At 43.6% G+C, this 25,741-nt stretch overlaps 1 long non-coding RNA gene across 1 annotated transcript in view; it reads left to right on the top strand.

Moving 5' to 3' along the window:
- LOC137432120 (uncharacterized) overlaps positions 1 to 24,670 on the top strand; it is a 159,853-nt gene extending 135,183 nt beyond the window's left edge. The window contains exon 3 of the long non-coding RNA XR_010985423.1: positions 24,515 to 24,670. This is a non-coding gene — a long non-coding RNA (uncharacterized LOC137432120). The remainder of the gene's footprint in view (positions 1 to 24,514) is intronic.
- Positions 24,671 to 25,741: the final 1,071 nt, after the last annotated feature.

Here is a 25,741-nt window from a genome sequence, read left to right as displayed (position 1 = left end):
AGGTTGCCTCAATCACAAAAAAGCAAAAAGCATGAACATCACAAGGGGTGGTGCAACAAAAGTCACAGCACTGCAACACAAAGGCATGAATACAGTCAAGACAAAATGACACAGGAATGGACACAACACTCCTAACAGTCAAGGAAAGAATGACAGCAGTCCTCAATATCGTGTGTGTCCTCCCTGAACTGTGATGCAGGCTGTACACCTCCGATGCGTGCTCTGTACCAGGTGTCTAATGCGGTCCTGGGGAAGTCTGTCCCACTCCTCCTGCAAGCCTTGAATGAGCATTTGCCGATTGACAGCCGTTGATCTCCTCGATGCAAGACGTCGACCAAGCTCATCCCATAAATGCTCAATTGGATTGAGGTCAGGGGAATAAGGCATCCAAGGCAACACTTCAACACCCTGTTCATGGAGGGAAGTTGGTGGTCAGGCGAGCAACATGGGGTCGAGTGTTGTCCTGCTGGAAAACTGCAATGTCAGGATGAGCCTGGCGAAATGGCAGCATATGCGGTCTCAAAGCTTCATTGACATAATGCTGACTAGTGGTATTTTTTTTTTTTTTTTTTGTATACAAGATCGAGGCTCGTGAAAGAGCGAACATTAATCACACAGAAAGACAAACCGACACATAAAACATACAACATCGGGAGCGGTAGACAAGATGGGGAGAGAGGTGGAAGGACACAAACACAACATTTGAGAGCAGGGACCGAGAGACATGGAGACATCGAGAGATCTGAGAGAGGGCGAGGGCTTTGGGAGGGGGCATGGGAAGGGGGGGGGGGGTGGGAGAGGTATAAAACTAATGGACACTGCCAGGACTTCCAGGAAAGAAGTTGGAATTTCAAACAAGGTGGATCTGGGGTGAATTAGCGGGGGTAGAAAAGATCAAGGTTTTGGATGGGGGAAGATAAGAGATGGTGGTGAACAGCTGTTTTAAAGACCTGGAGGGAGGAGTGGGATTGAAGGGAGTGAGGGAGTTTGTTCCAGAGGCGGGAGAAAAGAGGAATGAAAGAGTGAAGGTGAGCAGAGAGCCGAGATTTCGGCAGTTTCACCATCAGAGGGTTGCTGGCAGATCTTGTGCGACCTGTAGAAATATTTGGGGGACAGAGCACAGAGAGAGCTGGGGGTGCAAGGCCGGAGAGGAGTCGGTAGAAGACAGAAAGACCACCTACCTGCCTGCGGTGAGTGAGTGAAAGGCCCTCAGAGATAGATAGCTTCATCGCGGTAGATTCCAATAATTCTGAAAGCTTTGGTTTCAACAGCGTGAAGCCGAGCTAGGTGTGAGGCAGGAGCACCGGCCCATAGCGGAGAACAGTATTCCATTGAGCTGCGGATGAAAGCGTTGTATGTGGTGAGGAGCTCAGGTGTGCCGAGGAAGGACTTCGCACGATGGAGGATGCCCAGTCGGCGACTGGCTTTGGAGGCCAGCTTGGAAATGTGGTTTTCCCAAGAAAAATCATGGCAGATAGTGAGACCCAAAAGCTTGAGCGACCGAACATCTTGGAGAGGATTGTTGAGAAAGTAGATGGGAGGGTTGTCCAGTCGATCTTTTCGGAGAGACATAGTAAGAGTGTGAGATTTGTCAGGATTGAAAGACATGTTCCACTTGTTTGACCAGTCTGTGATTTTGTCCAAGTCTTCAGAGAGTGAGGAGGCTGCAGACTGCCGATCTGAGGGAAGAGGAATGGAGCGGCAGAGAGTGGAGTCATCAGCAAAGAGATAGAGAGGATTTTCAAGAGAGTCAGAGAGATCATTGATGAAGACCAGAAAAAGCACAGGGCCCAGAACACTGCCTTGGGGAACTCCAGCCTGAACAGGAAGAGGAGATGAGAGAAACCCATTCAGCGCCACACGTTGATGACGACTAGAGAGGAAGTCCACCAGCCATGCGTGGAGATTTCCATGGATACCAAAGGAGGAGAGTTTGGTGAGCAGAGCGGGGTGCCAGACCGTATCGAAGGCACGTGATATGTCGAGGGAGACAGCTCTAATTTCCTGTTTGGCATTGAGGACCTCCATCCATTGTTGAGACAGCAGAAGCAGCATGTCCAGAGTAGAGTGACCTGGTCTGAAACCAAATTGATGATCAGAGATCAAGCCATTGGAGAAGAGGAAAGATTTCATATCCGAAGCAATGATGGATTCCATGACTTTGCTGATAATTGGGAGACGGCTGATTGGTCTGTAGTTGCTAGGATCTGTTTTTGCACCTTTTTTGTGCAAAGCGGTGATGTTGGCTGATTTCCAAGCAGATGGCAGTTGACCTTGAGCAAAAGAGAGGGTGAAGAAAACAGAGATAGGGTGAGATAGAGCGGCAGAGCATGATTTTAGGACCCGTGGGCTGATGCCGTCGGGTCCAGTTGCAGAATCAGAGTCGAGGGTTGACAGAAACTTTTCCACCTTGTCAGGAGGAAAGGACACGGAGTCCAGGAGCAGCTGGGTACGACTGGGTATGGTGGGTACAGAGAGGGATGGGTTTTGGCCACAAGATTTAGAGGCAAACACAGAGTTGAGGCATTCAGCTTTTTCACGTGCGGAGTCAGCTGTGTAGCCGTTTGAGGTAAGGGAGGGGATGGAGGGGGAACAAACACCAGAAACGGATTTGACCAGACACCACCAGGATTTGGAAGAGGGAGACAGATAAGAGAGTTCGGTCTTGAGAATGGAGAGATATTGTTTCCTGGCTCTCCTGAGGGTGGACACACACTTGTTTCGGGCTTTGTGAAAGGAAATGAGATTTCCTTCCGTTGGATTTGCTTTCCAGGAGACGAAGGCAAGTTGTTTCTGGGCAACAGCCTCACCACAAGATTCCGTGTACCATGGACGGGAGGAAGGGTATGACAACTGAAGACGAGATGGGATAAATCTGTGCATGAGAGAGAGCAATTTACTTTGGAAGAATTCCCAGGATGAGTTGATGTCAGAGGTGGTAGAGATGGGAGACCAGTCCAGATGATTGATGGCTGCTTGAAGACCGTGCCAGTTGGCCTGAGTGAAATGCCAGACTCGTCGACGCTGAGCAGGCTCCCTGAGGATGGTCAGAGAGATGTCCACTTTAACAAGGACATGATCAGATGATCCGATTGGAGCAGAAGAAGAGCAGCAGACATTTTCAGGGAAGTTAGTCATAACCAAGTCCAGAAGAGAAGATGCTCCGTTGACTGAGATCCGGGTTGGGAAATTGACAGATTGTGTCAGTCCCAGTGAGTCGCAGAAGTCCTTTGCTGAGGAGCCATGGCTGGTGAGAGTGGTACCCACACCCAGCCAACTGGCATGATGACAGTTGAAATCACCACATATGAGGAAGAGAGAGTTGGGATGAGTAGATAGAAGTTGGTCCATATATCAGACAGCGAGATGTAGATGGAGTCATCACTGTTTGGTGGACGGTAGAACACACATATGAACAAGAGGTGGGAGCGAAGGGGAAGCCATAGCCAGAGGTATTCCTGGGGGTGAGGTGGAGAGAGTGCAGTGCAGGGCGAGTGAGGAAGAGAGTTTTTGATAAAGATAGCAACCCCACCTCCAGGACGAGGCTCAGGTCTATCATACCGGAGGAGGGAGTAGCCCGGGAGAGATACTAAGCAATCAGAGACATCATGAAGGAGGAAAGTTTCTGTTAAGCAGATCACGTCTGGTTTGACAGAAGCAACCTGTATGGGGAGATTAGTTAAGTTTGAACGAAGGCCCCGGATGTTTGAGGTCCATGCCGTTAATGAAGAGGAAGGGGGAGCATCGGATACAGAACAGGGGGGAGGAGGGGTAGGATAAGATGTGGAAGAGGTGGAAGAGGTAGGGAGAGCTGTTGAAGGTGTGTCAGAGATTTCAGAATAGCTCGGAGAAAGGGAAAGATGGGGCGGACAAAAGGTTTGATGGTGATTGCGTGAGGCACAATGAGGTGTTATTTGAGGAGGGGGAAGAGCGAGGCAGAAGGTTGGGGGAGATGGAGGTGAGAGTTGGAAGGGGGAAGAAGCGGGGAGGACGCTTTGAGGAGGGGGAGTGAGAGGGGGGAAATTGAGAAGAAATGAGGGTGGGGAGATTTGGAGGGTAGGGGTGAGGGAGGAGTCTAGGAGGTGAGGGGCGAGGGGGAGTCTTGGAGGGGAGGGGTGAGGGGGTAGTTTAGGAGGGAGGGGGCAAGGGGGGAGATTTGAAAGGGATGGGTGATGGGGAGGATTAGGAGGAGAGGGAAAAGGGGGAAGATTTGAAAGGGATGGGTGATGGGGAAGATTTGGAGGGGAGAGGTTATGGGGAAGATTTGGAGGGGAGGGGTGAGATTGGATTTTAGAAAGTGTACGATTTATGGAAAACGAACATTTATTGCAAAATGAGTTTCTTGTGACCTTCGAGTTAAAAATAAGTTTAAGGACGCTGGATGGAGGATGGAGTGCAGGAGAGTTTAGGGAATGTAGAAAAAAGGCACTATAGGAGATGGAATTTTTTGGGGGGATGAATAGATTTGGTGAGCAAGTCGAAAGCAGCCTTTTAAAGAAGAAGAAGAAAAAGGTGTTATAATATATGACGCAATACATAACTTGAGGGGAAAGTAAGTATTGCCTTCGATGACGACCAGAGGTGTCCTGAAATAGTTGGAAATGCCGGCCCATACTACCACACTGGATCCTCCCCAATGATCGATCTGGCAAATACAGCATGATGCATACATTTCCCCCACCTCTGCGCTATACCTGCTGACGCCTATCAGCAGCATGGTGGCAAAATCTGGACACGTCGCTGAACAAGACTGCACTCCACTGTTGCTGTGTCCAGCAGTGATGCTGCAGACATCATAGTCTGTTCTGCTGATGCACTGCGTTCAACACTGGACCTCTGCAAGGATGTCTTGCCACCAGGCCCCGTCTTCTCAAGCGCCTCCGCACAGTGGAGACACTGATGCGGTTGTTGTGGTGTCCTTTTGTCACTGCAGCTGTTTGCGTCGCAGGGCGGAAACTATCACGAATATGCTGCAGCACAATCCAGTGGTCTTGGTTTGGGGTGGTTACCCGTGGTCTTCCTTTTCGTGGACCATCATTCACAGTTCCAGTTTCACCATAACGCCTGGCCAGGTTGGAAATTGTAGGCTGTGAGCATCCAAGACGTTGGGCAATTGTTCGCTGGCTTACACCAGCCTCAAGCATCCCAATTGCCCTTAAACATTGTTCAGATGTCAGGCATGGAATCTGAATTTTCTTGTTGTTTTCCCTGTCAGAAGCCTCACGTCCAGAGTGACTATAGACAGCAGTAAGTGAATGTCTAACCACGAGAATTGAAGGATTTCATTATGAGGGTCAGTATTTAAAGGGAATGATCCCTCTGCAGAACCACTCAAGCATGCCATTGTTGATCAACCAGGTGATTGAAGTGAGTTCCTGTTACATAACACTGGTCAACAAAATTTTAAAAGTTTTATGTTCTAGTATATTTTATTGTTCTAGTATATTTTGAGGTGATTCTAACCAACATGAACCGGTATATTTCTATGATGATATCCAATTTTCACTAGCACATCCAGTTTTTGAGAACCAGTATACCATAGGAATATCAGCCACAGCCGAAATTCGTCTTGTACTCACTAATCAGGACTTTGTAACGAGACTATCTGAGCGGGAAAGCGTTGCTTGGGATAACTTTGTGGCTCTTGCTAACAGCTACCTTGGAAATTTCGAGCACCAAATTATGAAGAGCTTGTGGACAAGATGTTGAAGAGTTACCAGGTGCTCGAATGTCACTCAAGATACATTTCTTCCATTCTCACCTGGACTTCTTTCCACAAAATCTTGGCGATGTCAGTGATGAACACGGAGAAAGGTTTCACCAGGAAATTGCCATCATGGAGACTCGATATCAAGGCCGATTCAATCCAAACATGATGGGCGACTGCTGTTGGACTTTACAGCGTGAAAGTGATTGCTCCTACAAACGCAAAAGTAAAGTTCAGAAGCACTTTTAATGTGATGTAAATAAAAACTTTAAGTTCATATTATTTTTTGTGATATTTTATAAAGTTCATATTATTTTTGGAGATTTACATTTTTTTATGTGATGTAAATAAAAACTTTAAGTTCATATTATTTTTGGAGATTTACATTTTTTTATGTGATGTAAATAAACACTTAAAGTTCATATTATTTTTTGTGATATTTTATAAAGTTCATATTATTTTTGGAGATTTACATTTTTTTATGTGATGTAAATAAATACTTAAAGTTCATATTATTTTTTGTGATATTTTATAAAGTTCATATTATTTTTGGAGATTTACATTTTTTTATGTGATGTAAATAAATACTTAAAGTTCATATTATTTTTTGTGACATTTTATAAAGTTCATATTATTTTTGGAGATTTACATTTTTTATGTGATGTAAATAAAAACTTAAAGTTCATATTTTTTGTGATATTTTTGAAAGTTAATATTATTTTTGGATATTTACATTTTTTTATGTGATGTAAATAAAAACTTAAAGTTCATTTTATTTTTTGTGATATTTTATAAAGTTCATATTATTTTTGGAGATTTACCTTTTTTATGTGATGTAAATAAAAACTTAAAGTTCATATTATTTTTTGTGATATTTTATAAAGTTCATATTATTTTTGGAGATTTACCTTTTTTATGTGATGTAAATAAAAACATTAAGTTCATATTATTTTTTGTGACAATAAATAGACTTTTTGAGACCTGATCAAGAAATTTGCGTGCTCTAAAGATTTTTTCCACACTTATGATGTACTACGTCAAGGTTACGTGATAGCGAAATTTTAAGGTCAGATTCGGATTCGTGGGCACCAAATTAGTTAGAAACAGTTGAAAATAAGTCAGAACCAATTTGGCTGTTGACCAGTGTAATCAGCCATTACAATTAAAGAAACGTGTTTGTAAAGCTGCACATTTCAAAAAATGAAAGTGATAAGTTTATTTTGATGTTCAGTTTACTATAGTACTAATTTGTGATTGAATGATGAATGATGCTGTTTGTAATGAAAGTATAGAGATATTGAGTTTAAATCAGAATGAGGAAATGACGTAAAGGTTTCCATCGTGACATTCGCGGATTCCTCATTTGCATTTTCGCCATTGACTGGATATAGCAACATTCAGATGGGTACGTTTCACGAACCTGCTGTCAATGTCTTATGTTTGACTGAAGATGGCGCAGGATTATGGAATTTATTGGTTCATGGTTTAGCATTTTGTCATTTCCGCAATTGTTTGTTTGCTTTTGGCTTCCCACCTGTGTGTAGCATGGGTACCTCACTAATGCTGTCATATTTTATCCAAGTATTGCTAAAGCAGGGGTTCCCAACCTTTTTTGTGTTATGGCCCCCTTGGCTCCCAGAGCACATCTCCAGCACCCCCTCCCTTTCGCGAGGGTCGAGCGGCGGAGCACGTGTAAGCAGGCTAGGGGTGGTCTGGGACCATGTCCCCACAGAATTTTTTTGATTTCTAGATGCTCTGTGGTGCATTCTGAGAGGTGTTTTTTTCCTTTAATTGGCTATTTTGTTTGTATGAGAATTTGTAAGTTATTACACAGAAAATGAGGAATTCCAAGTAGCCAACATGAACATTTAGTTCCATAGTTTTTTTCTGTTCCTTACTGGCTCCCAGTTACATCGTTTGTGGAAGAAGCAAACAAAGCAACGTCGCTCGAATGATGCATGTTTGATATGATATTTTGATATTATCAGTAGCAACACTATGGACAGTATAAAATGGAACTGTCACACAAGGAAACAGTATGAAAAGGTTGGTTCAAATTATTCCATGGCCCCCCGAGAAATACACCATGGCCCCCATGTTGGGAACCACGGTGCTGAAGAGAAGGGTTTTTGAAAGTGTCAAAAGGGCAATTTGTGTTCCAGTGTTCAAGTATTATATATAAGTCGAGTGAAATAAAGTATAGATTTTAAAGGTTGTCGAAAAACTTCTTTTTTTTCGAAGTTTACCACCATTGCTGGAGCTTCTTTTACACCACCTTATTTAACACGTTACATTAGTTATTGGTGTCTCTTGTTTGTGTCCTTTTTGGCGTCCTTAAAAACAATAAGTTTCCTGCTGTGAAAGGTTTTCAAGTTTGTTTTGACTGCTAGACAAGCAGAGTAAAAAAAGTTATCTCACTCTTCTCTGCGCATGTGCGATCGGGACAAATCCAAAGCCAAAGTAATGCTGAATGGCAGGTTTGTTTTCTCATTGAAGTTCCAATTCCTGTTCAAACGATAACATTCAATTGAAATTGATTTGTTTTCCTCGATCATAAACTCACGTTTGTAGACATAGACAAAGTGAACCACTTGCTTAACCGTGCTTTTTGCTTCGCATGCGCGGGGTACCAATATACTTGTCTCAGATAATTGTTATGATTTGTGTGCATCCACCTGCAGTGAATGGTGACGTCACACTCTTGAATTGTTGGAGAAATATTTTGTCTGCCACAGCAAAAATATTAAGCCTTGTTCAAAATTGGAAACCTGCTTTGTTTAACATTATTCAGATGTGTTTGTGTCACGTGCTGTGTTTCATCCATCTCTAGTTTGATTTCTATCTTTCTTTATTCCTTTTTCTTTCTTTTATTTTTCTTCTGTCATTCTTTCTTTCATCCCACAAGCTTATCCCCTGAAAGAACAACTTTTAGTCTTGGTGAAGAGAGATTTAGCCTGAAATTGATTATTTATGCAATATTCCTCCTCTCTTATCACAAACTGCAGGATAGTGTTTCACAAGAAACTAAATAAATGTCAATAAAGGTAAAACCAACTCTTAGTTGAATTTGAGCAACTCCTAAAATGCTTGTTTGACAAAAAATAGTGGGTAGTCTTTTGACCTGACAATAGATCGAAAGGTGAAACTTTCTTTGCTGACTGAGATGAGTTTTTGAAATATTTGGAGATTTTTGTACCAGGGAACCATCATCCTTGTTTATGTACCTATAGAACAACGGCTGTACGAGCTGTGTGCTTGTACATGTGATTCCCATAGTATTTAATCATATTGGTCTTGAACTGTTAACTCGTCACCAAACGATTAGAATGGAACAAGGCAAATGAAAAATGACACCATTATGGGACAAAATGTTCTTATGAACGTCATGCTCCATGAAAATCTTTCCAATCACCTTGGGAACTGGAAATATTCCACCCTTTTATTGAAGCAATCCAGCAAATAGTCATTAGACTGGAAGCTACAATGGAATTGCCAGACGAGACCAATTCAAATGCTCTCCAGTGGCACAGATCCAATGGATTGTAGATTCATCAGCAGAGTGGTACAAAAAGATGCGCAATCGGAGACAAATAGATCATCGAGGCAACCATGTACGGCTCTGGTCCCAAGTTGCCAATGAGTCTGAACTTTCTCTCTATTAGACATGAGCAATGGTAGTTCTCCTCCTAGCCATAACGGGCGACGCTCTGGAGATCGAATTACAGCGCTTTCACATCTAAACAGTACTTACTGTGGACTGAGAAGTAGTTATCTCATCTAGAGGCCCATCTCTTTAACTTGCTGAAATATCTTGTACCAGTAAATGATTCACATGGTCAGTGTGGTTTCCTTTTGCAGCAAGTCTAAGGAGGCTGTGAACTGCCAGGAGATTAACTTTTATGAACAAGAAGTACCATCTTGTTCTCTTCTGAATCCAAAATGACTGATTTTTTTTCATTGATTTTATTCTACAGAATCTTACCGTTAGCTCCATAAACCATGCACTCCAATATTCCTATAAAAGGTTGGGTTGGAAACTTATGGAACAATCAAGAGTAAAGTTTTGAAAAATACTAGTTCTCTTTATACTATACTAGGGCGTGCCCGTACTATATATATATCTAAAATTATATCCCCCCCCCCCCCTCTATTTACATTAAATGGTTTGGTCCATACGGGTTTGGTCCCGTACGTGCGTGCAAAAAAACATGCGTGCAAACAACAACAACAACAAAAAAAAACTTTGAAACCACGTGGCAGTAACGACCACAGAACCCCCCCCTCTATTTACATGAAATGGTTTGGTCCATTGGCAACTTTGAAACCACGTGGCAGTAACGACCACAGAACCCCCCCTCTATTTACGTGAAATGGTTTGGTCCATTCGCAAAGCCAAAGCGAACGGCTTGCGAGTACGGTGACCATACCTTGGGAACCACTTGTCCGATTAATTTCAAACCTTGAAAAGGCACATCCTCGGGTCCCCAGCAATATATCTGGCAAGTTTCAATTAGATCGGACCCGTGGTTGTCGAGAAACAGCGGTCACAGACAAACACACACACACACACACACACACAGACACACACACACACACACACACAGACACACACACATACACACAGAGATTACTGGAATTATAGATAGATATTAAAATATTGAGATGGCTGCAACTTGTTCTGGAGAGACTTTGGCCTCCGATCTTTCCTATAATTAAAATCCTGCGGCCTGCACCCATTTTCCACTATGGCCCCACATTGGCATATGACGATTCTAATCCTCATTGAGTGCCTACAGGAAGTCCTGTCATATCTCCGAGGTCGCTCTCTCTCTCTCTCTGTCCAGACACACCTGTTGTTGATTTCACCTGGATGATTCAAGCTTTCAAACAGTCAAACACAAGTCATTTTGCTACTGTTCTTTTTTTCCTCTCATCAGGATACCATGTGTTCTCACAACCATGGTTTGCAAGTAAGTGCTTTATGGCAATGAGAGGAAAACTATACACATTAACAAAAGAAGTCACCAAATGTCCATCTGTCTGTCCGTCTGTCTGTCTGTCTGTCTCTCCGTCCGTTCCCAGGTACCGCAAAAAACGGCTGAACCGATCGCAACGATATTTTGGGTGGGTAACCCTGGGATCACCTGGAGTAAAATAGGCAATATTGTTTTTCCAATTTCAACTTTGGTCTCCAGCACTTACAGGTTTAGACTCCCGCCTAATGTTATAGTCCCGGGTACCGCAAAAACGGCTGCACCAATCACAACGATACACCTCCATGCCCGTGGGATTCCCACGACGGACCCCACTAGTTAACAAAATAGGAATTGTGAAGGTATTTGCAGTATTATTGGGGTTTAAATGAAGATTAATTTTTCTGCTCACTGCGCTGAGGTACAGATTGTATTGCCGTAGTGAAATTTGGGATGCTCCCTATCCTTTTGGGGGCGATACAGACATTGTGATATGCTCAAGCACGTCTGCTTCAAATACGATGCAGTGCTCGATTGTAATCCTGTGCTCTATTCTGTTTGTACATTCTTCAGCAGTGCAGGGATCATCCGTATGAGCAACAAACCTTGCAGTTAACGCAGAGGTAATGCAATGCTGCCAACAGATGGAATTAACAGAACATTGTTCGGAGTATGTCGACTGCTGTGGGAAGCAAGGGGAAGTTGATGTGCGGATGACACCTCTTTTGCTTCAACCAAGGGAAAAAAAAAACCAAACCTTAACGAAAAAGACTAAACAAAGACGACTTTTCTTGCAAAGGACAAATACCCAACCCGATATTTGGCTGCTCACAGGTTTGGCTCTACTAAGGAGAAGGCCGAGCTGATCCCAATGTGATGTCACTCTTGCTGTGGTTTCGATACCTGCTCAGCAAGCATCCACTATTGCATGTGAGCTTCATCGATTCCAAGTGGCAGAGCTTGAAGCTCTTACTCAGATGCTAGGCCTTTCCGGTGTTAGCTAAAGCAGGAATTCGCGATTTGACCAGGGTAGCCCGGTGTTAGCTAAAGCAGGAATTCGCGATTTGACCAGGGTAGCACCACCTTTGGAGGCCATTTTTCCCCGCAGAGCAGGGGTTGGCCTTTTTCGAGCACCATGGCCCCCTTTTTGAAGCAATGTTTTATGGCCGGATGCCCTTCCTGCCGCCAACCCTGTTGGTCGCCTCTTGCGACACACAGGGAATTACCAGTGAACTGGTACTCAATTTGACGACCTCGGAAGGATGACAGGCTGAATCAACCCTCCTGGTGTTAATTCAGCGACCAACCGGGATTCGAACCCAGGATCCTAGTATCCCAAGTCAGCACCCTAACCGCTAAGCCAACACCAGGCTTCAGGATTTTATCAGGGTGATGACACACAATGGCCTATCGTTTTTAAAATGCACCGATGAATTCCGCAGAAGAGAAAGACAGCCTGTCAACTCTGCAGGATGGTGTGTTCTTTGATGCAACGCTGACTGTGATGCACCAGGATGACTGTTTATAGCGTCAAACCATGACTATAAACAGCTCATTGGGAAGTTTGCTTACTCTAAGCTCAGCCGTATGTTCATAAACGCACCCTTGGGCCTCTTCAGGATTTGTTGGATATTTTAGTTTTTCACCCACTTCCTTTTCAGGCAGTTTAATATTGTGCTGCTCTCCTCGGTTTATTTGTACTTCCAAGATCCGCATGATCAGCCGCATGATCAGCCTAATTTACTTATTTGGAGTTTGTCGAAAAATAAATCGATTTGATTTTTGTTTTATTTCTAAAAAGATAGACGGATCTTCATAAAATGGTGACGGAGTGGGCAGAGCATCATGGAGTTATGAGCTGACACCCATATGACTGGAAACATTATATCAGTGTGTGCGCTTTTCTTTGTTAAAATATTTTAGGGCTTCAAGCATGACCTCGGAGTAAACTGCTTTATGTTGCAGTTGATAAGTGAAACCGCATGAAGAGGTCTGACTCGATACATCGGTCCTGGGACTGGCATTGGCAGGACCGAACTGCAAAATTCCCGAGCGCACTTACCTACATTTTGACGATGTTGGGTGCGTACCTCGAGGAGAACCAAGGCAACCTCCTCCCAACCTTCCCCTCCCCAAATATTGATCTGCTTGGGTGTGTGACCGTTGCTATTACAATGCATTTATCTTACACGTTGGACATTGCAACTGTAAATCTTCCTGTACATTATATTCAGCCAACGCCTCGGCCTATTTAATGCATTGTCTTGCTTTTGCGCGCCGTTACCAAGACATGAGCGACCTTGGCCTGACTATTGTACAACCTCATACTTGCATGTCTATGAAGTCATTGTAGAAATCTATGAATTGCCTTTTTTCTTCCTTTTACCAGCTGATGATGAGAATGGTTGTCTGGGTCCTACTTGATGTATTTGCAGTGTCTACGTCGCTCCTCCACATACACCGACTCCACCCAAACCCCAGTAGGGATTAATTTAAGATCTGAGCACACACTGCCTCTGTAGTCACTCACACAAAGAGCTCTCTGTTACTGACATTTTGTTTTTATGGGTATTTTAATGACAAAATTTTTCGATTGTAATGTCCGTGTCGTTTCATCAAATGTACAGATACGCTAAACAACGTAAGCAATTCTTATTCTTCTTTAGTGAAACAATCCAAACACCTTCATATTGGAGCACTCCTCAACCAAACGGGTCAACTGAGTCCCTGCAAATCACTTTGGTTTATTGATAACGGGGAGTCTCTAAATGGTAATTCACTTAGGAGATTTGTTTCCGCAGGCATTACCATGCACATATTTCACAAATATTGTGCGCCGCCACCTGCGACATGTTACATGAGGAAATATGTCGCATCAACAACTGCCAGGCATGACCGTCGCACAAAGAGTACGTTGCGGATGAGAAAACCTCTCTCGCACACTGCGTTGAATCCAGACAAAAGATCAGCTTCCCAGGATTAGTTCAAGACTCTCTGCTCACCTTCACTCTTTTATTCCACTTTTCTCCTGCCTCTGGAACAAACTCCCACACTCTCTTCAATCCCACTCCTCCCTCCAGGTCTTTAAAGCAGCTGTTCACCACCATCTTTGATCTTCCCCCATCCATAACCTTTATCTTTTCTACCCCCGTTAATTCATCCCAGATCCACTTTGTTGAAATTCCGACTTCTTTAATGGAAGTCCTAGCAATGTCCATGTGTTTTATACCTATACCCCCTTCCCGTGCCTCCCCCCCCCCCCCCCAAGCCCTCTCCCTCCCACAGATCTCCCGATGTCCCTGTTCTCCACTGTTGTACCTGTGTGCTTCCCTCTCTCTCCCCATCTTGTCTCCCGCTCCCTTTATCTTATGTTTTATGTATCGGTTTTTCTTTTTGTGATTAATGTTAGCTCTTACACGAGCCTCGACCTTGGAAACAAAAAAAAACAAACAAAAAAAAACGTTGGGAATACAAACTTCATGAAGTTGTGAAACGTATTTCTGTTACGTGCTCCTCCCCAAACCCCGGTCATGGTGTACCTCCGAGCCCCGAGAGGAGTCACGGCAGAAAGATGTGTTATTCTGTGTGTCAAAGATCAATGGTGAAACCACACCAATTGTTACCAACAAACAAGTATTGTATTAAGGTCACACAAGAATAACAGTACGTCAGTACAATAACAATATTAATCAAATGTACAACCAATATATCATTCCTATGATGGTACCATCAGTTTCGTACAATATAACTCACTGTGCTCCATGTGAGCGAAAATAACATTCCCAATGTCTCTGTCCCAGCTTTAAGCCAAAGTCGATCCATGCTCCAATGATCGTCAGAACAATGTTGTATCAAGACCAGAATCCCGCTCGGTTTAGTCACACTGCCAAAGATGGGCAAAGGTGTCCTCAAGAGGCGACTGGGAAATCACACCTTCGGGTATGGATGTTCGACGGCTCCCCACATGGCGAACCGCAAATTCCCACTCGAAATCCACATTACACATGCAAACCAAGCTAACGGCTGGATGCGTTGAAAATCGTTGGAGCGAGGTGAAAAACCTGGAGCGATGCGAAATCAGGCGTGGGGCAAAATGGCCAACGGTCCATTCTCGAGACGTAACGGCACTCCAATGATTCTTTTCGGAATCATCCGCAAAACCTGTCACACAGGTTTATCTGTCACAGCGATAACAACTCTCGCAGGAATCCCTTTCCCAGGAAACCCCAAAGTTCGCTAGTGACCCCCGTTCGCCAGCGTTTGCTCCAGACCTCCAAGCAGCTCGGCTGCTTCTCCGACCTCACTTGCTCCGCCTCCTCTCCTTCTTCTTCCTCTTCTTCTTCGTCCGGTTCCCTATCTGGTTTCCGGTTTCTTTTAAAACTAACTTTTTTTACATTTCGAAAACAGTTATCTCTATTTCACCGAAACGATAACAATAATAGTACATGCAACCAAAAATGTTTACAGTGGATGAGAACCACAACAACGGAAGTGACGAATCCGTAACTCCCCCCCCCCCCCCCCCCTCAAGAAAGAAAGTTGGAACATAGTGAAAACTTTCTTTGCATGCAAAAACTCTTTTAACAAACAAAAGTAAAACACACCCTCAAATGATCAATTCACGTGAGCAACAATAATTAATATTCCCCAAAATAAAGCAACAAAATTTCCAAACAACCTACAGGAATTTCCAAATTTAGTTCACTCTGGATAAAGCATCAGCAACGACACTGTCCCTGCCCTTTACATGCTCAATTTCCAAGTTGAACTCCTGCAAAGCCAAACTCCATCTCATCAACCTCTGATTTTTATTTTTCATTTTTTTGAATGAAGGTTAAGGGGTTGTGATCAGTGAAGACTTTTATAGGAAAGGTAGTAGTTCCTAGATACACCTCATAATGCTGAAGCGCTAGCAGGAGAGCAAGGGTCTCTTTCTCCACTGTGGCTTAATTTGCCTGGTGTTTGTTAAACTTTTTGGAATAGTAGCACACCGGGTGATCCACTCCATCCTCATCTTCCTGTAATAGAACTGCCCCAGCCCCCACATCACTTGCATCAATGGCCAACTTGAATGGTTCTTGAAAATCCGGGGCTGCTAGGACAGGAGAGCTCATTAATATCGCTTTGACGTGGGCAAAGGCAGCCTGACATTTGTCATCCCAAATAAACTTGGTCTCTTTCCTCAGCAAATTCGTTAAAGGGGCTACCACATCAGAAAAATTCCTGCAGAACCGCCGGTACCAACCAGCCATACCCAAGAATCTCATAAGCTCCTTCTTCCCTTTTGGAACTTGGAAGCGATCAATGGCTTCTATCTTGGCTGTCACCGGTTGCACCTGACCGTGACCTTCTACATGGCCATAGGAACACCACCTGTGCCTCTATAAACTCACTCTTAGATATGTTGATGGTCAACCCTGCCTCGGTCAGTTTCTTGAAAAATGCATGAATTTGTTTAATATGATCTTCCATGGTCATAGTGTGGATGATGACATCATCCAGATAAGCCTCCACCCCCTCAAGGTCTGCAATAAGCTTATTAATCAGCCGTTGAAATGTAGCAGGCCCGTTTTTCAATCCAAAGGGAAGAACCTTGGACTGATACAACCCATTTGGTGTGACTAAAGCCGAGATTTCCTTGGCTCTATCAGTAAGAGGAATATGCCAATACCCTTTCAGCAAGTCAAACTTACTTACAAATTTAGCTGGGCCTATTCTATCAATACAGTCATCAATCCTCGGGATGGGATATGAGTCGGTCTTGGTCACTGCATTAACCCGTTTTAAATCCGCACAACAGCGAAAACTGCCATCGGGTTTTGGAACCAACACACATGGTGAGCTTCATTCATTGCTGCTTGGTTCGATGATGTCATTCTCCAACATATACTGAACCTCCTTCCGAAGATACTCCATATTCACAGGGTTCATCCGATGGGGGTGTTGTTTCACAGGAGTGGCTTCCCCCACCTCAATATCATGATATACCAAGTCAGTACGACCAGGTACATCTGTGAACAAATGTGCAAACTCAAAAATTAAGCTGGATAGTTGTCCTTGTTGTTCCCTCGTCAAATGACCTAATTTCTCATCTAAATGACAACACTTCCGAGTTCGTCAATCTGGGACAAGCCTGGTCATCAAAGTTATCAAACTTCACACCGGCCTCAACCTCTGGATTCTCTTGCACCCCGACTGCAGGTGAGACAGGTGAGACAGGAACCATTTTTTCCACAGGCTTCCTCTCATAATATTTATTCAGTCGGTTGACATGACACAGCTGCCGCTTTTTCCGTCGCTCGGAAGTTGTCACCACGTAATCTGTTTCATTAACCCTCCTTTCGATTGCATAGGGACCAAAATATCTAGCTGTAGTGGCTGACCTGGAACAGGAAGCAACACTAACACTCGGTCCTCAGGACTGAAATTTCTTATGTGAGATTTCTTGTCATGTCTCACTTTCATTTTATCCTGTGTCACTTTCAAGTTTCTTCTCGCAATTTCACAAGCCTTCGCCAATCTGTGCCTAACCGTTGACACATACTCTACCACTGTTGACTGTGACTCCTCCTGTAGCTACTGTTCTTTCACCAATTTCAACGGTCCTCGCACTGAGTGTCCAAACACAAGTTCAAAAGGACTGAATCCCAATGACTCCTGAACAGATTCCCTCGTAGCAAACAACAATAAGGGTATTCCTTCATCCCAATCCTTGTCACATTCAAAACAATACGTTCTGATCATATTCTTCAATGTCTGGTGAAACCTTTCCAAGGACCCTTGGCTCTCGGGATGGTAAGTACATGATCTTACTTGCTCCACTCCCAACAGGTGTACCACTTGCTGAAAAAGTGTTGACATGAAATTGGAACCCTGATCAGACTGGATGACCTTAGGTAGGCCAACCAAAGTGAAAAATTTAATCAAGGCCTCCGCAATAACTGCCGCAGTAATTTTTCTAAGAGGCACTGCCTCTGGGAACCTTGTGGAAGCGCACATGATGGTCAGCAAATACTGATGTCCAGCCTTAGTTTTATGTAAAGGGCCTACACAGTCAATAATGACATGGCTGAATGACTCTTCAAAAGCTGGAATTGGTTTTAAAATTGCGGATGGGACTTTCCGATTAGGTTTTCCCACCAGCTGGCAAGAGTGGCAAGATTTACAGAACTCCGCCACATCACGTCACAATCCTGGCCAGAAAAAATGTACCAATATTCTGTCACATGTCTTGTTCACTCCAAGGTGTCCGGCCAAAGGTGTCTCATGTGCCAAACTCAATATCTCCTTCCGGTACGGCGGTAGCACCACAATTTGGTAATGAACTTTCCACTCATCGTTTGCTGGCACCTCCGGTGGTCTCCATTTTCTCATGAGTATTTCCCCTTTCATGAAGTAACCAACAGGTAACTTCATAGCCTCTTCCTCTGTCATGGCTTTATCAATCAAACTCCGGAGCTCCGTGTTGTTCTTCAACAAGCCTCTTTTGGACCAGCACCGTTTGTTCAGCCTCGTTCCCAGATGTCTCCGACATACACTCCATTTCCTCTTTTGGTCCAGATGCCACCTTTTCCTTCGGTTCCTTGATGTCACTCCCTTTGCTATTATCTCTTCCAGACTTTTCCTCCAATATCGCTAAGGAACCAAAATCGACATCACCTTCCTTCTCCTTCTCTTCAGAGTGCTTCCTACCCATAGCACGAGTCACTGCACAAGATGGAAAGATAGCCGGAATCTCCTGCTCTAACTGTGCGGTGTTATTTTCCATACTGGGCTTTTCAACCAACATCGGATTACCAGAAACTCGACCACCGGCCAAATCATTCCCGATAATAAAAGAGATTCCCTCTTCAGGAAGAGTGGCTTGTAAACCTACGGTGACCGGTCCTGACACCAAATCAGACTTCAAATGGATGACATGAAGTGGAGCTTTAACATAGCCACCAACCCCCTGTAAAATAACACTAACACCAGTTGCTGTCTTCTCTGACAGTGGCAAAATGCCCTCAAGCATCAAAGATTGATGTGCTCCTGTGTCCCTCAATACCCGAACAGGTCTCTGGTTAGTAAAGTCTCCATCCAGTGACACAAACCCCTCTGAAATAAAAGGTTTGTAACCCTCTTGGACAAGGTCGTTCTGGGATGCCGTAACTTCGGCTTGGGAACCTTCACAAGGCACTGTCCTCCAAGGACGATTTCTCGCATTGGCCAATGCATTCAGAGTTGCACTAGTTTGACTCCGCTCCTGATTTTTCCTTTTCAGGGTGTAACATTGGGACATCAAATGTCCAGGTTTCTTGCAAAAACCGCAAGTAGGCCCGGAGGAAAAACTCCTGGTCGGCCTCGGGCCCCCCGGAAGATAGGTATGTCTTGGAACTGCAGTCTCCTGATCCCTAAAAGTCGCGGTATCATATTTGTCCCCATAGTCCTCTCTAGGCCGCCTCCATGAAAATTTGTTCTCCGAACCTGATTTTCCATAACTCCCCTGGCTAAATCTAGGCGGGAAGTTAGGTTTGTGGAACCCCATCCTGTGTGTCAAGGCATAGTCATCTGCCACTGTTGCTGCCTCACACAACTCTGGTACTTTCTTCTCATCCAGATGTACTTTAATGTCCACGTGGATACACTGTTTGAATTCCTCCACCAAGATCAATTGTCCTAACAGGTTGAAGTCTTTCCCAATCTCCTTCGAGTCACACCACCTATCAAACATGGTTTCCTTCATTCTGGCAAATTCCACATGGGTCTCACTCTCCCTCTTCCTGGCATTCCTGAATTTTTGCCGGTAAGCTTCAGGGACCAATTCATAGGCTTTGAGAATGGCTTTCTTCACTATCTCGTAATCTGCACATTGGTCAATCGGTAAAGCCGAAAATATATCTTGAGCTTTACCCACCAGAACACTTTGCACTAACATAGTCCAGGACCCCACAGGCCATTTCAGCATTTGAGCCACCTTCTCAAAATGTAAAAAAAACTTGGCTACCTCCTTTTCATTGAAAGGTGGAACCAGCCTCACATGCCTACCAACATCCCAAGTGTTCTGACTAGTTGCCGAACTAGCTGGCATGGATACTACTTCTCTCCATTCTCCCAGTAATTCCAGCTCCTTGAGTTTAAGTTCCTTCTGATACTCCATGTCACGTTCCTTTAACTCCCTTTCGGCTGTCCTTTCCTCGGCTCTTCTCTCCTCGAGGTCCTTTTCAGCTCTCCTTTCCTCTGCTCTTTCCTCTGCTCTTCTTTCCTCGAGTTCTCGTTCCTGTTCTGCTCTTTCCTTTGCTCTTCTTTCCTCGAGTTCTCGTTCCTGTTCTGCTCTTTCCTTTGCTCTTCTTTCCTCGGCTTTCCATTCCAACTCTTTTAACCTTTCCTGGCTCTGCAGTTGCATCTCCATTTTCCGGAGCTCCACATTTCCTTTTTCCTTGGGTAACCAATCCAAGGCTACCTCTTCCCATGTTCCTTGTCCCACTAGAGACTCCGCCACCAATGTTTGCATCTCTGCTTTCTTCATACTAACCCGGACCTCCAAGTTAAAATATTTGGCCAATATCATGAGTTCCGATCTTTTTAACGCCTGGAACTGTGCCTCATTAGGGGACGCCGCAAACTTTTTTTGCATCAAACACCATGGTGACTATCAGTTAGCACCTGTTAACCTTCACACAAAAAAAATTCCAATTAAAAAAAAAAATTGGGAATGTTAGGAAATTCCAAATTTGGGAATTTTGGGAATGTTAGGGAATTGTATCCCGGACGAGCCCCCAATTTCTGTTACGTGCTCCTCCCCAAACCCCGGTCACGGTGTACCTCCGAGCCCCGAGGGGAGTCACGGCAGAAAGATGTGTTATTCTGTGTGTCAAAGATCAATGGTGAAACCACACCAATTGTTACCAACAAACAAGTATTGTATTAAGGTCACACAAGAATAACAGTACAATAATAATATTAATCAATTGTACAACCAATATATCATTCCTATGATGGTACCATCAGTTTCGTACAATATAACTCACTGTGCTCCAAGTGAGCGAAAATACCATTCCCAATGTCTCTGTCCCAGCTTTAAGCCAAAGTCGATCCATGCTCCAGTGATCGTCAGAACGATGTTGTATCGAGACCAGAATCCCGCTCGGTTGACAGTCACACTGCCAAAGATGGGCAAAGGTGTCCTCAAGAGGCAACTGGGAAATCACACCTTCGGGTATGGATGTTCGACGGCTCCCCACACGGCGAACCGCAAATTCCCACTCGAAATCCACGTTACACATGCAAACCAAGCTAACGGCTGGATGCGTTGAAAATCGTTGGAGCGAGGTGAAAAACCTGGAGCGATACGAAATCAGGCGTGAGGCAAAATGGGCAACGGTCCTTTCTCGAGACGTAACGGCACTCCATTGATTCTCTTCGGAATCAACCGCAAGACCTGTCACGCAGGTTTATTTGTCACAGCGATAACAACTCTGTCGCAGGAATCCCTTTCCCAGGAAACCCCAAAGTTCGCTAGTGACCCCCGTTCGCCAGCGTTTGCTCCAGACCTCCAAGCAGCTCGGCTCCTTCTCCGACCTCACTTGCTCCGCCTCCTCTCCTTCTTCTTTCTCTTCTTCTTCGTCCGGTTCCTGATCCGGTTTCTTTTAAAACATTAAAAAAATTTACCTTTCAAAAACAGTTATCTCTATTTCACCTAAACGATAACAATAATAGTACATGCAACCAAAAATGTTTACAGTGGATGAGAACCACAACAACGGAAGTGACGAATCCGTAACAATTCTTACATCAGGTGATCCTACGTGAGCATCTTTGCAGGCCCTATCTTTTTATTTGTTTAATGGGGTTAAAGCTGCATTCTATTTTGCTTCGTCGTGATAAAAAAATACTCGTTCTAAGTTGTGTTTTTATCTTTTTGCTTGGCATTAGTTATGTTGGTGTTGGCTGTTCTGATTAATTCTTTAAAAAATGGCCATTCCTGAAATGTAATTAATTTGCAAAGGAATTATTTTGATTGGCCGATAACAGGATATTAAAACTAAGCCGTGGACCGAAGGTGGAAGGAGGTTATGTTTTCACCCCTGTCTGTCTGTTAACAGGATATCTCACAAATTGTGGACGGCTTCGGACGAAATTTGGTGGACAGGTTGGGTGTCTGACAAGGACGAATTGATTCGATGTTGGTGAAGATCCGGATCCGGATACAAGAATTTTAAAGTTATTCTTCACTATTGAGAGATGGGACCAAGAGCGATATATAGCACATTTAAAAAAGTTGTGGACGAATTATGACGAAAGTTAGGGGATGAGTTGTTTAGGTGACAAGAACAAGTCGATTCGATTTTCGTTCAGGTCCAGATCCAGATCTCTCCTATCAATGAGATACAAAACGTAACCTGTTCACCTGGTGGAGGTATGCTCTATACCGAGTGCCGTTATAGTTACCCTCGTCTCAGGAGAGGAAATTGCATTTGAGTACGCCTGTCTGTCTGTCTGTTTGTTTGTCCGCACAGAATAAATATGATTTTCTCTGCAACCGTTGGTCCGATTGACAGGAATTTTCACCATAGGTGCAACTCCACCTGTAGAATGTTTAATGATAATTACGACGTCATAGGTCACGTGGTTCGGCCGCCATCTTGTGAAAACCGAAAAAAATTGCACCTCTTTATCTCGGAAAGCACTGAATAGAAAATATTGAGACATTGCTCATTGTAAAGAACTCTCCATGGGAAATAAAATATGTTAATGATGATGTCATAGGTTCCTCCATTATGACATCATAATTCGACAAGTACAAAACTTCATCCGATCAAGATAAAATTTCTTGAGCGTCATGTAGGCATAAATTGGTGGAGAAAAAAAAATAGTGATGACGTCATAAGTCACGTGGTTCGGCCGCCATCTTGGAAAAACCGAAAAACGTGGCACCTCTATCTCCAAAAGCGCTGCAGAGAAATAATTGAGACATGCCTCATTGTAAAGAACTCTCCATGTGGAATAACAGCTGTTAATGATGATGTCATAGGTGCCTCCATTATGACGTCATAATTCGACAAGTACAAAACATCTGATCAAGATGAAATTTCTTGAGCATAATCTAGGGATAAATTGGTGGAGAAAAAACAAAAACAATGCTGACGTCATCAGTCACGTGGTTCGGCCGCCATATTTGTTTTAACACAAAAGCCATAAAAAAAACCACTGAGAACACATCCTGGCGAGGGTCTGCAATCTCTGATTGCTCTTTCTTGTTTCAAATATGGATGAGTTGGGCTGTGTACTTTTAGCGTTCCAATCTGAACCCTTGCCTTGTGATCCTAGGAACCCAAATTTAAATCCCACACTATATGCATTTGCCCATTGTCTACTGATGTTGATTAATTCATGAAAAAGTTCACCGATGTCCACAGATGTCCTTGCCCTGCCTGTGATTTATGTCCGAGCTCCTCCATGAGCCTTAGATTAATTCTTTAAAAAATGACCATTCCTGAAATGTAATTAATTTGCAAAGGAATTATTTTGATTGGTCGATAACAGGATATTAAAACTAAGCCATGGACATTTTTTGCATGTGCTTAATTGCTAATTAAAAGGATGAAGATTTTTATTTTTTGCAAATCATTAAATATATGCGTCTAAGACATTCCAGGTTATCTGTACAACAACAACACAACAGTGCCTATTCCTTTTCAAGCAGATTCCTAAGTTGAACAACAGCGGTCGGATTCTCCAGGTGTAGTTCAAACAAGCAATAACCACATGACCAGCACCCATAATCTGATTGAACATTTTCCATTCTTTGCCATGAGCATTTGATGTCCTGCCAAATTGAACAATAATTAATTGATGCCACTCTGATGGGATAGATGAAGAAGAAAAAACAACCCATTATTTTGAGTATATAGCAAACTTAGATACAGGATGAGGGCATATAGCCCATCTTGTTGATGCCATAACCACACCACAGTACTCTGCACTACCACAAGTAGTGTTTATTGTATAGCAGGTAATTTCGGAAGGATACCAGAACATTCCATTACTCTTTTGAAGGTTATCATGGGATCTTTAAAGTCTATATCCTAAAGTCTCCAACCTCATTTTGATATCAACAGGCATTTAATTCAACCTGGAAAGCTCAACGAGTTGCTACCAATGGAATGGAGGACATCACAATGACACAAAGCTGTCCTGTCACTCCAGTTTCTAATATATACATATATATTGATTGGTCGATAATAGGATGTTGTAAAACATTATGACAAAACCTGATGATGACAAAACTGGGTGGAGTTGGTTAGGCGACAAGAACAAGCCGATTAGATTTTGGTTCAGATCCGGACTATCAGCGGGATACAAAAGGTGAACTGTTCAGCCTGGTGGAGGCATGCTCTCTACCGAGTGCCATTTTAGTTTATAATCTGCAGCAGAATAAACTTCCTTCTCAATTACAAAATTGACTTTTATGATGTCGATTTAAGACTTGATCTTTTGTTTCTCAGTAAAAGAAAGGCTGAGTATGCAGAGGAGGGGTCAGTGGCACACATGATCAGCATGAGAAAATGTCACTATCGGATGGCATCTATAATTTGTCTTAAAGAATGGTCATGTCTTTATCCAGTAAGAACAGCCAGCCTTACATGCTTCCCTATTTCTTCTTTAGAAATATAACAAAAGGCAATGAACAACTCAATTCAATAAGGATAACGTCATTTCAGACTTCTGACGTTAGATTGGCATGGCCGATTGGCACCTTCGGAGTCTTTATAGAACACTTACAGAACCTGTCTAATGAAGGTTTGTGGTTGCACAGCTCATGCCTGCTGTCTCGTTTTACTCCCCCCATTAGAATCTGCCTGTGGAGGTGGTGGTGCATTGAGATGGCGACCCTGCTTAGACAGGCTCCTGGCCTGCACATCATGTTGGCTTTACATTCGATGTCGCGCGAGGAATTTCCGATGAAGGCGTTCCTTAATGGCAATAAAGATATACCGTTACGATAGTGCACAGCTGTCCTGCGAATGATTAAACACACACTTATAAGATGCATGCTGCCATTTGTTGTATGTCAATGGCAATTGGCTGGGACGTTTTGGGTGTGGAACTGCCTTTGTTATCTACAGTTTCTGTTAAGCCCAGAAAAGGTTAGAGGAGAGGGGTTTTTTGGGACCGAAGCAATACTGTTATTCGTCTTGCTGAATGCCACACACCACTTGGTCTCTTAAGTAGTAAGGTTTCCGAAGGACTGTCCAGCCAGGTGATCATGTCCTGAGAAATTAAACCTATTGAGAACTTATGGATGCAAGGCCATAATTACATGGCGGCAAAGGGTGGACAAAAGGTCAATAAAACAATAGGGATGTATGTATGTTTTGCATAAGGGTGGGGCACTCTCATGCATTGTCTGCTTAAATGAGAAAATAAGATGGTATCTGTGCAATGCTTAATAAAACAATACAGATGTTGGAACCCATCTGTGGATCGGTCCCATCGGCCGATGGGTCTGACCCGTTTGGCGACCCATCTGTGGATGCGCGAGAAATGACAATGCAGACCCATCGGCCGATCGGCCGATGGGTCTGCGCCATCTGCGGATGTGTTGTTCACCTTGAAGGAATGTGTTGACAGAATGGTGCTCTTCAATCAGGTACACAGTCATTGGAATTACATGTGGTAGGAATTTAACAGAGATGATTTTTAAATGTTTTATTATCTATTTCTACCCATCTATTGATACATTTTGTCAATACATTTTGTAATTAACAGATACATGGCAGTTTTAGTAAAGCTTTACATAACATACTCAACATTCATACAAAACATTAGGTGTTCTTCTGATAATGGCGGAGGGGAATGGTGGCAGGGTAGAGAGTGGCAGGTGCTGATGATTAGGGTTAGGGTTAGCGTTAGGGTTAGGTTAACTCATCCACCATTGATGCATACACATTCCTTCAAGGTGAACAACACATCCGAAGATGGCGCAGACCCATCGGCCGATGGGTCTGCATTGTCATTTCTCGTGCATCCACAGATGGGTCGCCAAACGGGTCAGACCCATCGGCCGATGGGACCGATC

This window comes from Myxine glutinosa, chromosome 8 (assembly GCF_964187855.1).
Source record: "Myxine glutinosa chromosome 8, kmMyxGlut1.1, whole genome shotgun sequence".
In the NCBI taxonomy this organism is placed as follows: Eukaryota; Metazoa; Chordata; class Myxini; order Myxiniformes; family Myxinidae; genus Myxine; species Myxine glutinosa.
Note: the sequence above shows the minus strand (reverse complement) of the source record. Positions and strands in the feature narration are given on the sequence as shown.